This window comes from Stegodyphus dumicola, chromosome 3 (assembly GCF_044657685.1).
Source record: "Stegodyphus dumicola isolate Sdum_Otavi_A_Nest chromosome 3, ASM4465768v1".
Lineage (NCBI taxonomy): Eukaryota > Metazoa > Arthropoda > Arachnida > Araneae > Eresidae > Stegodyphus > Stegodyphus dumicola.
Window position 1 is genome coordinate 9,601,621 of NC_140770.1, and position 13,227 is coordinate 9,614,847.

At 35.0% G+C, this 13,227-nt stretch overlaps 1 protein-coding gene across 1 annotated transcript in view; it reads right to left on the bottom strand.

Moving 5' to 3' along the window:
* LOC118196411 (uncharacterized) overlaps window positions 1-13,227 on the bottom strand; it is a 211,885-nt gene that overhangs the window by 105,968 nt on the left and 92,690 nt on the right. The gene's annotated exons all lie outside the window — the stretch shown is intronic.

Here is a 13,227-nt window from a genome sequence, read left to right on the forward strand (position 1 = left end):
TTTTAAATACTTTGTACAGACATTAGGATTTTTTTTTTTTTTGGAAGCCAGAGAGATGAAAAATTAGCAACCGCCTTCGTCAGGAATCAAACCACGGACCTCTGGAATACCGGCCCAGCATGCAGAACCACTACACCACGAAGGACGCTCGGAAACTGGAAGAAATACCTTATATACTCCCCTTTTTAAACGGCAACTAGGGTTTTAGGGGACCTAGTTGCCAAATCCTGGGTGCGGAGAATCATCATCCACAACCCTTTTAGTTCGAGCGCCACTTGTAGAGTCATTAGGTTAATTGGAAGCAGAAAAGATGAAAAATATGCAACCTCCTTCGCCGGGAATCGAACTAAGGACCTCTGGAATACCGGCCTAGAGTGCTACCGTTACACCACGAAGGCACGCTACGGAAGTGGGAGAAATACCTTATAATACAATACTTTACTGCTGAAAGGCACGGTTTCGGATCCCCGAGAAGTCCTGGGTGTTTGTAAATGTATAGTGTGTGTATGGCATGGAGGCACTCTAAATACATGGCGAGCCGAAAGTCTTCTCGAGAGGTTGATGGTAGGGATCGAGGAGTGGGAAACCATCGAACCCATCTCCCGGGGTGCTCTCCATCATAATTGGGGGGGGGAACTGAGAGAAGTCGTACTTTCAGTTGCATGGTGCTAAAGGCTCTTCCCAACTATAGTCGCAATCTTGCACTCGTTGCCACGATGTTTTTCGTGGTCTTGTTCTGAAGTTACTTTCAGACAACTGCGGTAAGGCACAACAACAATAAGAACAACAAAATTTAAAAGTGGCCAATGATTATCAAGGGGTTGATAGTCGAATATACATTGGCAATTAATCCGCGTAATTAAGATCCCTATGATAACAAAAAAAACTAATAAAAATTGTAATTAATGTAAAGCTCTAACATGTAGTAGAAATGAAATCAAATAAAATACAGTGGAACCTCGAGATAGGAGAACCTTTATTTACAAGAAATTTGAGATACGAGGAAAGTATGAGCAAAATATTTATTTCTAAATACGAGCATTGACTCGAGTAACGAGCAAAGGAGCCAGGCTGTTGGTATACGTGGCACTATTTCCCGATCCGGCTTGACTCGGGGAATCCCCTCGTCAGATCACTCGGTGTTCTTTGGTCTACGTTTTTGTACACTTGTGAGTTAAGGGGACTCATACACCTTAAAACCCATAAGATCTTCGAATAGGTGACTGTTGCAAGAATTGGAATAACTTATTTATTTTAAAAGCAATTACTTCCAACTTTTTACAGCTGACTACGTAATATAACTGCTTTCTGAAATAGTCATCAGAAAGTTTGTGTTGCCACAAATATTTTTATAATTTAATCCGCTTCGTGATAACATTTTTCGTCATGTTTCCACCTTGCGCGCACAGTTTAAAATATTCTGTTGCATAATTTAATTCCATATTCAATATATAGCTTTTATAACATTTGGAAACTACTGCGAACCTAAAATTCTAAAAATTTCTTGTTAAATTATTATTTTATTTGTTACAAAATGTATTTTATTTGTTATAAAATATATTTTATTAAAAAAATTTGTAATGTTTTCGTCCATAAAATTTTTCAGTATTAAAATATCTATCATACTTTTGGTTCAGTTAGAAAATAGTGCCCATATAAAGAATTCCATCCAATTTCAAATATGTACCATTCGCCATTTTTAAAATATCCTGCGCGCAAGGTGGAAACATGGCGAAATATTTTGTCACAAAGAGGATTAAATTACAAAAATATTTGTGGCAACGCAAACTTTCTGGTTACTAGTTTCCAAAGCAGCTATATTATGTAGTCAGTTGTAAAAGTTTGGAAGTAAGTGCTTTTAAAATAAATAAAATATCCCAATTCTTGCAACAGTCACATATTTGAAGATCATGAGGGGTTTAAGGTGTATGAGCCCCCTTAATTGTATTTTACATTTAACGTGAAAATAATTATTTCGCGATGCCTCCCAAGAAGATTTTTGCCTCAGATAGTGCTGCAAATGAAAGAAGGAAGCTGTGGCTGGTAAAATTAAGAACGAAGTCATAAACGAACATAAGCCTGGTGTAAGAGTGACGGAATTGGCGAAAACTTACGGCCATTCGACATCGAAGATCTGCACTGTTCTGAAGAAGAAGGAAGAAATTAAGAAACTTGATGCGGCCAAGGGAGTTACCATTACTTCCAAGCACCATCCAAAACTCTTAGAATACGTTGAGAAGCTGTTGTTGGTGTGGATTAACGAGAAGCAGTTAAAATGCGATTTGGTGTCTGAAGCTATCATATTCGCTATGGCTAAGAATCAGTATTTGGAATTCTCCGAAAAACACCAGATACTAATACTACAGATCGACCGAAGATGAGATGGTAATGAGTGTTTTGGGGGAGGGGCGGCGGAACGTATTACCTGGATTTCCATTATTTTCAATGCGGACGTTTGTTTCCAAATACGAGAAATTCGCTGTACGAGCTCAATGCTAGAACGAATTAAACTCTTATCTCGAGGTTCTTCTCGAGGGGAAAACCAAAAGTCATTTGATATAATATTTTAAAAATCAATGGTATATTTTTTAAATATATACTTTTTTTATTCCATGAGTGAAGTATAAAAAAAGTATAATTCGAGAAGGAAAGACAATAAAAAAATACTAAGCACGCAAAATCAGAATGGAAAACATGATACAAATTTTTAAACGAAGCCGTTTAAAAATGAGATATTTTGAGGTTTCATATGTATTTTTGCCTTGCCGCAAAGTGAGAACTGCTTTAATTGAACGAAAACTGTACCTAATGAAATTCTACGAAATACGTTTAAAAGAAATGCAGCATAAAATGTGTATAATTTAATATTCTGTACAAGGAAACCATGTGATGTTCACATCTCAGATGTTTTTCCCCTGGAAACTCGTTAATGTTAGCAAAATTTAAAAAACTGATGTGTACACCACATGACTTCCTTGTACGGAATATTAAATTATACGCATTTTTTTCTTGAATTTCATTTAAATTGATTGGATTGAATTAAGTCTACTTCGCCGACAGCGCATAAACCACAATAGAATAAATGCACTCTTTAAAATTCACTATATTTGTTTACTATAACGACACTCTGAATGCACAAAATTTATATCATTTGAAGAATTATCTTATCGTTGCCACATGTTCTATTCAAATACTATAATAAAGCTAGAACGATGTATAAAAGAAATTAAGCAAACAAAACAAAAAAAGAAACAGTTTTTCACAGACGATTCAGTATTTCTCATTCATTTATTTCAGTTCTCACTTCGCGACAAGGCAAAAATACATAAACACTCAAAATATCTGCATTAAAAATTACGAAGTAAATCTTAAACACTTATTTCCTCGAAAAAATTTCAGAAAGGATTAAGCATGATTTAATTCCCAATAATAAATGAAGGCGTTATTTTTGTTGTTTCGAAGCTACGTTTCTCTAAATTGGCAACAAATCCAATAGTCTGCTGTTTCATATGTAAACAAGCAATGGCCGCCATCAAAAAAATTAGTAGGCTTAGCGGCACTTAAACTACTTTAAAATTGTCGATAATTCTAAACATATTGCATACAGATTTACTAAAGGCATAAAAACCTCAACCGGAAGATCAGAACAACATAATTCATTCATTTTTAAAACAAAAAATGCACAATTTACAAACATATAAGAGTAAAGAAACTGAGATCACTGAGCCGGGTAACAGAGTGTATATATATATAAATATATTTATATACGTTTGGTGCGGCCGATGGCAACCCAAATACGAGGTGCACATCTACATGTTATAGCAGTCCTATATACAACATTTCAACGTTCTGAGGCTACTCGATTTTGAGTTACGCGAGATACGTACGTACGTACATACGTTCGTACAGACGCGACGAAAAATTCTCTTCAGAATTCATTTTAAAGCAGTTTTATAATTTTTTGGATGAAAAGAGTCTTTTATTCTGTTCTTACGTACAGATATCACGCAAAAACATCGTTAAATTGCATTCGATAGCGGTCAAAATGGATATTTTCGTTGAAATATGTTGCCTGAAACTTTTCGCGATTACAATGCTTTCTTTTTACTTCGTACAAGGAAGTAAAAATAGCAATAATATTGTTGCGTGTGTACGCGTTCGTAATGAATTGAATGAATAAATCCGATGAAAAGTGAATAAAATTTATTCTTATCACAACAAATAAAACAAAATGCTGAAATTTCTTCAGAGATATTCGTAACTTATCGCAATATCTCACAGTAGTTATATTTTAAACGACAAGGACGCTGAATAGAGTTCTTCAAAACAGAGAAAGCTAATCAGATTTCACCGCGAATTCTCTACAATCAACAACTCGAACTAAGTAAACAACTGAACTGAGATGTTTTCCTCCAGCTTTTTTTAATCCTGCACGAGAATATTCTGGTATTTTCTCGATTTTTCTGGATAGCAAAAGTGTACAATTACGGGGTCTATTTATTAAAATGTTAAATGTGCGGGCTCCTGTACTTTAATTTTTCCGGCGTAGATTTCTCTTCAAATAACGTTCGTGCTGCATTGCACGGGAATATAAAACAATTTTAATTACAAATTTTGCTAAAAATAGCTAAATAAATACAAAAATCATAACAATACAAAGAATAATAAAACATTAATGTAATGTTTGTGTACGGGTTCGTAACAGATTGAAAGCGCGAGGTTTGATAAAAGGTTAATAGAATTTCTTCATATCAAAAGAAATATAAGAGAACACTGGAATGTTTCTCAGAAATATTTATACAAGTGTTCACAATATCATTGTTTCTTGTCTCATGTTAGCTCATTCAGTCAGCAAGTATAGCATTATCCGTATACTATGTTACTAAGTTCTATTGTACTATATGTTAGGTCAGCTCTTTAACATACCAGAAACTGTAAATGTTAGTTTGGCATCATGTTAGTTAATTGCATTGTACTATCTATTGCTGTATGAATCTGTCAACTTTTTAATTAAAAAGTAAATATTATATATATTATATAACATATAGCATTTGTACTATATATATTTGTACTATATATATTTGTACTATACATATAGCATTTGTATAGCATTTGCACTATATACATATAGCATTTGTACTATATCTATAGAATATGAACTTGTAGGGTTTATATTTATTTTAACTAACATTTATTTTAAGTTTAAACTATCTTTCCTGTAAAGCCTTACTTTCCCCTGGAATTGCCAATGCCAGAGTATGTAAATTTTAGTAGAACGCGCAAGGATTCAAATTGTCAGCGGAAGTATTCTGAGTTAAATACAAGGCAAAGAAACTCTTGTACAAGGGAAACGAGTTCGAAGGTGTGCTTTCTTAATTCACGTGCGTGGAGGTGGCTAGTTAGAAATTGAAGAACCACGCGTTTCGGCCTGTGTGCTTGCCTCGGCAGTTTGTTAATCTTTCAACGCAATATTCAGAAGTTTGCTGAATATCAGCGGTATCTTAGAACGTGGTGAGGTTAGTTACGTTTAGAGACCCTCGTAATTAGTCACTTGTTACTATTCTTTTCTTAGTTTCTTATTTTTATTTTACCGCAGGGTCGGCGTAGTTTGTGAGCGTCAAGAGCACGCATTTGTAATTTCTAAAGTTAAATAAAAAGGAATTTAATCCCTTCTCAAGACTTTGGTCTACTTTCCAGTTCTTAGCAGTCACCACTATTGTTGCGTGCAGGTTGGAAGCGCGCAACGTTACAAACTATAGACTTTGAACGGTGAATTTTGAATATAGGCTTTGAACTATAGACTTCTGTTGGAACTACAAAGTACTCTTCATCACTACTATTTCTTTTCGTCGCATATTATGTTCAGAATTCCGCACATATTTTAAAGAGTTATGTCATATATTATGTTTGAAATTTTTGTATTATATTCAAAATTCTATACGTTTATAATTATGCTATTTTATACATTATGCTTCAAGTTGTTTTTTTTTAACATTCCAAACTACGTATCATTCCAAATTATGTATTCATCTCAAATTATGTATTCATTTCAATAATGTAACATTCCAAATTTTGTATCCATTTCAAATTATGTATCTGTTTGCTAATATCAATAAATGGCTGGGATCACGTAGTGGGGAGGCGGCGCTAAACCAATTAACCAAATGGTAAAGGTGTGGTGCCCGTCTTCTCCGTTCTAAATCCTAAATCCTAAGTGTTCACAATATCACGCATTAATAATCAGTAGTTATACTTTAACCTATCAACAATAACTACAGCAGATAACTAAACAACAACTGAGCTCAGATGATTCTCTCCGGTTTTTTAAAGCTTTCAATCGTTTGCGAAAGAGTTCTAGTAATTTCTTTGCTTCTCGAGATTTCTAGAAACAAACGAGAGGATGGAAATACGGTTACAGCTAACACAATAGTCAATCGCATTTATTCAGTTTCAATACAAATAAAAGAGATATCAGTTTATTCAATTTAAATATAAATTACGAGATATCCTTGTATTAAATGCTAAATGCACGTGTTCGTGTTACTTTCCCGGCGTAGCTTGCTCTTAAACTATTAAATAAAACACGTGCTGCATTGCATGGGAGAATAAAACAATTTTAATTATAATTCTATAAGGTATTTATCCCGCCTTCTTGGCCTGCCTTCGTGGTGGGGTGGTCTGTACGCTAGGCGCGTATTTCTGGGATTCGTGATTCGATTCCCGGCGAAGGCGTTGCTAAGTTTTCATCTCTTCGGCTTCCAAAAATACCTAATGTCCCTACAAGTCGCGCCCAAAGTAAAAGGGTGTTGGATGGTGATTCTCCTCACCCAGGATTTGGCGACTGTGTCTCTTAAAAACCCCAGTCGCCCTTTAAGAGGGGGAGTATATAACGTATTTCTCCCGCCTTCTTAGCATGCCTTCGTGGTGTGGTGGTCTGCACGCTGGGCACGTATTCGAGAGGTCCGTGGTTTGATTCCCCGCAAAGGCGTTGCATATTTTTCATCTTGCCTGCTTGGGGGGGGGGAACTCTACAATTTACTAAATATATCTAACTAAATACAAAATTCGTAACAGTAATACACTATACTTTTAAAAACCTTTTTCCATAGTTTAGCTTTATTTGAGTTATTTGCATGCAATTATTTCTATTAGGCATGCATTTATTTCTATTAGGCATGCAATTATTTCTATTAGGCATGCAATTATTTCTATTAGGCATGCAATTATTTCTATTTGGCATTTAGGCATGCAATTATTATTATTTACATGCAATTATTACATGCACTCTTTTTGCATGTCAAGGGTAGTTGGAACCCCCAAATCTTCACAAAAATTGTGATTTCGGATTTTTGCATTTTCAAATTCTCTACAATTTCTCTTTCTGAAAATACCATTCTTTAATCTCTATGAAAATTAAAACTGTAAAAAAATCTAATTTTATTTTGTCATCTACTGCTTCGATCAATGATGATTTTTATATAAAAACGCGTTTTTCTCCAAACGTGAGTTTTTTTATACTCGATGTACCTTTTCTCAGGAACTACTGCTCACATGTATCTAAACTTAATATTTACTGAAATGAGCTTTTTGCAATAAACTTAGAAAAAAAAATTTTTTTAATTTTTATGTGTGAGAAAGGTGCTAATTTTACTATGCCTAACAAAATATCCTGTAATTTACTTTAAAATTCAAAATGTTTCAAAAGCACATTTCAGTATAATCAGATAGGTATGCTTTAATTACAGAAAAAATTTCAAGCTTGTATCTACAGCAGATTTTGAGAAAATGTACATCGAAAATGGCCAATTTAACATTGTCGGTATAGGGGTTTCTGATACCCCTTAAATATTATAAAGAAAGATGCAAGGTGGTCAATACAAAAAAACGTTTGGGAATCCCTGCAAATGTCTGTAATTTTCCAACAAAGTCTAATAGAAATTACAATAAAAAGAAGGAAGACAACGTTCAAAGAAATCAATAATATAAACTACTGGTTATAATATCGTTCGCCAGCGCTACAAAAAAATTCATCCGATAATTTAAGTCGCCATTATTTTAATTTACTTTAAAATCCTGTAAAACACATTTTCTACCCATAGCAGTGCTGGCAGGGTAAAGCTACCTTTACAGTAAACATTGCAATTATGTATTTTTAGAAACTTTTACAAAAGGTGTTTACGATTTCGATTTTTAAAAAATCTGATGTGTGCACCACATGACTTCCTTAAACGGAATATTAAATTATACGCATTTTTTCTTGAATTTTATTTAAATTGATTGGATTGAATTAAATCTATTTCGCCGACAGCGCATAAACCACAATAGAATAAACGCATTCTTTAAAATTCACTTTAGTATTTGTTTACCATAGCGAAAATCTGGCGCTAGATTCACTTAACAGTATTAATAATTACACTCACGTTTGTGAAAATTGCAACACCATGAAGGACTTACGCGAGTGAGCTGAAATTTTCAGGAAATGCAAAGTAGCGCATGATATGCAAATGATTAGAATTGCAAATCCGTAGCGCATGCGTATGCTGAGCAGCGCCCTCTGAACGGCTGATGGATCCGAATAAATAGACGGCTGTAGCGAGGCGTGTATGGTTATCGGTGGTTATCTGCTAGTGGTAAACGTTAACTCAATCTGTACTTATGCCTCGTCGACGAAAGAGAGCGAGATTTGAACAACTTACAGAGTTTGAACGAGGGAGAATCATCGGCCTTCGTGAAGCTGGATTGTCGTATCGTGCAGTAGCCTCTCGTGTGCAGCGTAACAGCAGCACAGTGATGCGCGTTTGGAAGCAGTGGACGGACGAGTGTCGGACAACTCGGAAATCCGGGAGTGGACCCCGAAATGTGACGTCAGCTCGCGATGATAGACACCTGGTCCGCATGGCGCGGACGGACCGTACAGCTTCATCTAGACAATTGGCAGCACTGTGGTCAATAGCTACAGGTGTTTCATTGTGTGCTTCATCAATTCGTAGACGTCTGCTGCAGTGTGGACTGCGCGCACGGACTCCTTTATACAGGATCCCCCTAACGCACGACCATCGCCGCCTGCGGCTACAATGGGCCAATCAGCATAGAGACTGGCGTGCTGATCAGCAGCATATCGTGTTTTCTGACGAATCCCGCTTTAATTTGTGGTACCATGATGGCCGCATTCGTGTCAGACGCTATGCCGGTGAACGCCACCTTCCGGAGTGCATTATCGAACGCCACAGTGGACGAACACCCGGAGTTATGGTCTGGGGCGCCATAGCATATCATAGACGATCTCAATTGCTACGAATTGTGGGCAATCTGAACAGCAACCGGTATATCCGTGAAGTTCTACAGCCGGAAGCTGTTCCCTTCCTTCAAAGCTTGCCAGGCGCTGTATCTCAACAGGACAATGCCCGCCCTCATACTGCTCGGATTGTTAAATCCTTCTTTGCAGCGCAGCAGGTACAGCTTCTTCCTTGGCCTGCGTGTTCCCCGGATATGTCGCCAATTGAACATGTGTGGGATGTCATTGGTCGGCGTCTTGCTCGTGATCCTCGTCCTGTTGCGTCTGCAGACGAACTTTGGGTACGCGTACAAACGATATGGAATGCTCTTCCTCAGTCAGACATTCAAACTTTGTTTGACTCCATGCCACGTCGTGTAGCAGCACTTATTGAGGCGCGTGGTGGCCACACAAAATACTGATTCTGATCTCTTGTTCTTGTTTGTTTGCTTTGAACATTTAATCATTTATTTGTACCACTACCACTCAACTGTGTATTAAATTGCATTCAATTATGACGATTCTTTCTTGGTGTTGCAATTTTCACAAAATGAGTGTATATAACAGTTAACTTACATAATATTTTTATAACGGAAACTAAGTTAACTGCTATATAATCCAATAATTATATAACAGTTAACATATATATTTCGTTCATATTATAACTCACAATGCACAAAACTTATATCATTTAAAGAATAGAATTATCTAATCGTTGCCACATGTTCTATTCAAATACTATAATAAAGCTAGAACGATGTATAAAAGAAATTAAGCAAACAAAACAAAAAAGAAACAGTTTTTCACAGACGATTGAGTATTTCTCATTTAATTAATTCAGTTCTCATTTCGCGACAAGGCAAAAATACATAAAAACTCAAAATATCTGTATTAAAAATTACGAAGTAAATCTCAAACGCTTATTTCCTCGAAAAAATTCCAGAAAGAATTAAGCATGATTTAATTGGGAATAATAAATGAATGCGTTATCTTTGTTGTAGCAAAGCTAAGTTTCCCTAGATTGGCAACAAATCCACTAGTCTCCTCTTTCAAATGTAAACATCAATGGCCGCCATTAAAAACAGGCTTAGCGGCAATTAAACAACTTTAAAATTGCTGATAATTCTAAACATATTGCACACAAATTTACTAAAGGCATAAAATCCTTAACCGGAAGATAAAAACAACATAATTCAATCATTTTTAAAGCAAAAAATGTACAATTTACAAACATATAAGAGTAAAGAAACTGAGATCACTGAGCCGGGAAGCAGAGTGGATATATATATAAATATATTTATATACGTTTGGTGCTGCCGATTGCAACCAAAATACGAGGTGCTCATCTACATGTTATAGCAGTCCTATATACAAAATTTCAACGTTCTGAGGCTACTCGTTTTTGAGTTATGGGAGATAAGTACGTACGCACGAACGTACGTAGGTACGTATATACGTTCGTACAGACGGCACGAAAAATTCTCTTCAGAATTAATTTTAAAGCAGTTTTATAATTTTTTTGAAGGAAAAGGGTATTTTATTCTATCCTTACGTACAGATATCACGCAAAAACATCGTTAAATTGCATTCGATAGCGGTCAAAATGGATATTTTCGTTGAAATATGCTGCCTGAAACTTTTCGCGATTATAATACTTCCTTTTTACTTCGTACAAAGAAGTAAAAATGAGAAATATCATCTTTTACTTTTAAATTATTTCCATTTCAGTATGTCGCATGTAAACAAGCTGGTATTGAGGGACATATTTTTGCCCTTTCTGAAGATTCCATGATTCAAAATGTTATGAAATGCATGGTATTAAAATTTGTACAAAATTAAATTAACTAAGAATTGATTAAAAACTAAAAAAAAAAAAAAAAAAAGCCTGAAAGTTTCCAGACTTTACATTACGTCCAAAGGGGCTTTTTGTACATTTTATGTTACCATTATTTATTAAATATCATGTTCTTCGCACTTAAACCATAAAACTCGCTTCAAGAGCAATACCGCAAAATAATTTTAAAATGAGCCTGTCTTTAGAATTTCTGATACACTGCCTCTGGCGCTGGAGATAAAAATGTTTTTTTTTTCTGTACGACGTTACCACTACTCGCTTTGAAATCGCTGAGTTTGTTAATGAATAATTCGTTAAAGTGTTACAAAATAGGAAATCGATAACAAAACAAATTCCAAATTTCAAATTTGGAGTTCCACATGTCCATATTCGCAGGAGGATTACATCATTCAAAATTAGATGGCTCTAATTATTTAATTTCCTTAAATATAATATAGGGAGATAATTTTGGTTGGCAAGAATTTGAAAAGTGAAACAAGGCTTGTAGAGAATCGACGCAAAATGCCAAAACGAAATTAATAGTGTTTCTGGGAAAATTGCTCCTTTGTACTAAAAATTTGTATTTATTCATTCACACACACATTTGTATGTACGTATATATGTATCGTTTTTGTAGCGTATTTTTCCCCTTAGATTTCCTCAGTTCGTTTTAGCTTCCCGAAATTTTAAAAAAGATTCTTCCACATAGTGATTGTTTTCATCTTATTAACAAAGACGAACTTTACAAACTATTAGCGAAAGTAACGCCGAACCTTTCCCTACTAACAGTTTAACTTTATGCCAGCCTAATACAAATTCTTTTTTTTTTTTTTTGGTGTTTTTTCATTCGTTTTTTGTGATTTTTTCATTCGTTTTTCGCTGTTTTTATTCTTTTTTTGGTTTTTTTATTGGTAATTTTTATTCGTTTTTGGTCGTTTTTTGGTAATTTTTCCTCCTTTTTTTGATAGTTTGTTTTTTTGGTGTTTTTTTCATTCGCTTTTGGTCGTTTTTTGGCCGTTTAGTGTTTTTTCATTTTTTTTGGGGTCGTTTTTGATCTTTTTTGGTGTTTTTTTTAATTCTCTTTTTGGTGTTTTTTCATTCTTTTTTGGCCGTTTTTTGGTGTTTTTCATTCGTTTATTGGGTTTGGTTTTGGGTGTTTTTTCTTTCGTTTTTTTGGTAATGCCAGTTTCCTCTTGCTTAATCATCTTCAAATTACAATGACCTGTAATAACAACAAGAAGTTCTTAGAATCATAGATTACCGTATTTTCCCCCTTCCTTTAACTAATTTTATAGTCGGAAAATCGTCACGGAAAATTTATGCGGGTCATTTCATTTCCGAGGGACACAGTTATAATAAAAACATAATGAAAAGAATCAAAGATCAAGGATAAACTACTGGCAACAATCACAGAATTAGTTCTCTAAAAGAAACCTACATTCGAATAAGAATACATAGTAACATTAGAAATTTTTTTCGAATAATGAGTCGATATCTGACAGTAGCTATGCCGGACACGTTTCGCTGGTCATGTTTACCTAGTAAAGACCTAGGAGCACCTCACATGAATGACTGCAGTTCCAAAGAAAGACATCGTAGGATAGAAGGAGAAGGGACCAAAATAAAGATCGAATACATCTTGTACAGTTTCTCTTAGTTCAATTAACCAATTATTTAAATTTTTATTATCTTTTCTGGACTCCTCAACTTCCCCTCGCATTTCCTCGCCAGGATGCAAATTTAAAGCTAAGTGAAGTGGGTATTTAAACGGATGAAAAAGACAAAGGGGCCTTTGACCCTGAAGGACTATTGTTTTCGTTTTACGATTTTGCGTTGATTCACTATAAATGTCCGTTTCACTTTTCAAACTGTTGCCACCGAATGTTAGAGTCCTGCATTATATTTGAAGAAATTAAATAATGAAAAATCTGCATAAATGTATGTATATTTCTCGCATTGTGATAAAGCGTAGAGCCATCGAATTTTGAATGACGTAATCCTACTGCGAATATGGGCATGTGGAAGTCCAAATTTGAAATTTGGAATTTGTTTTATGATCGATTTCCTATTTCGTAAACCTTTAACGAATATCTGATTAACAAACTCAAGGATTTCAAAG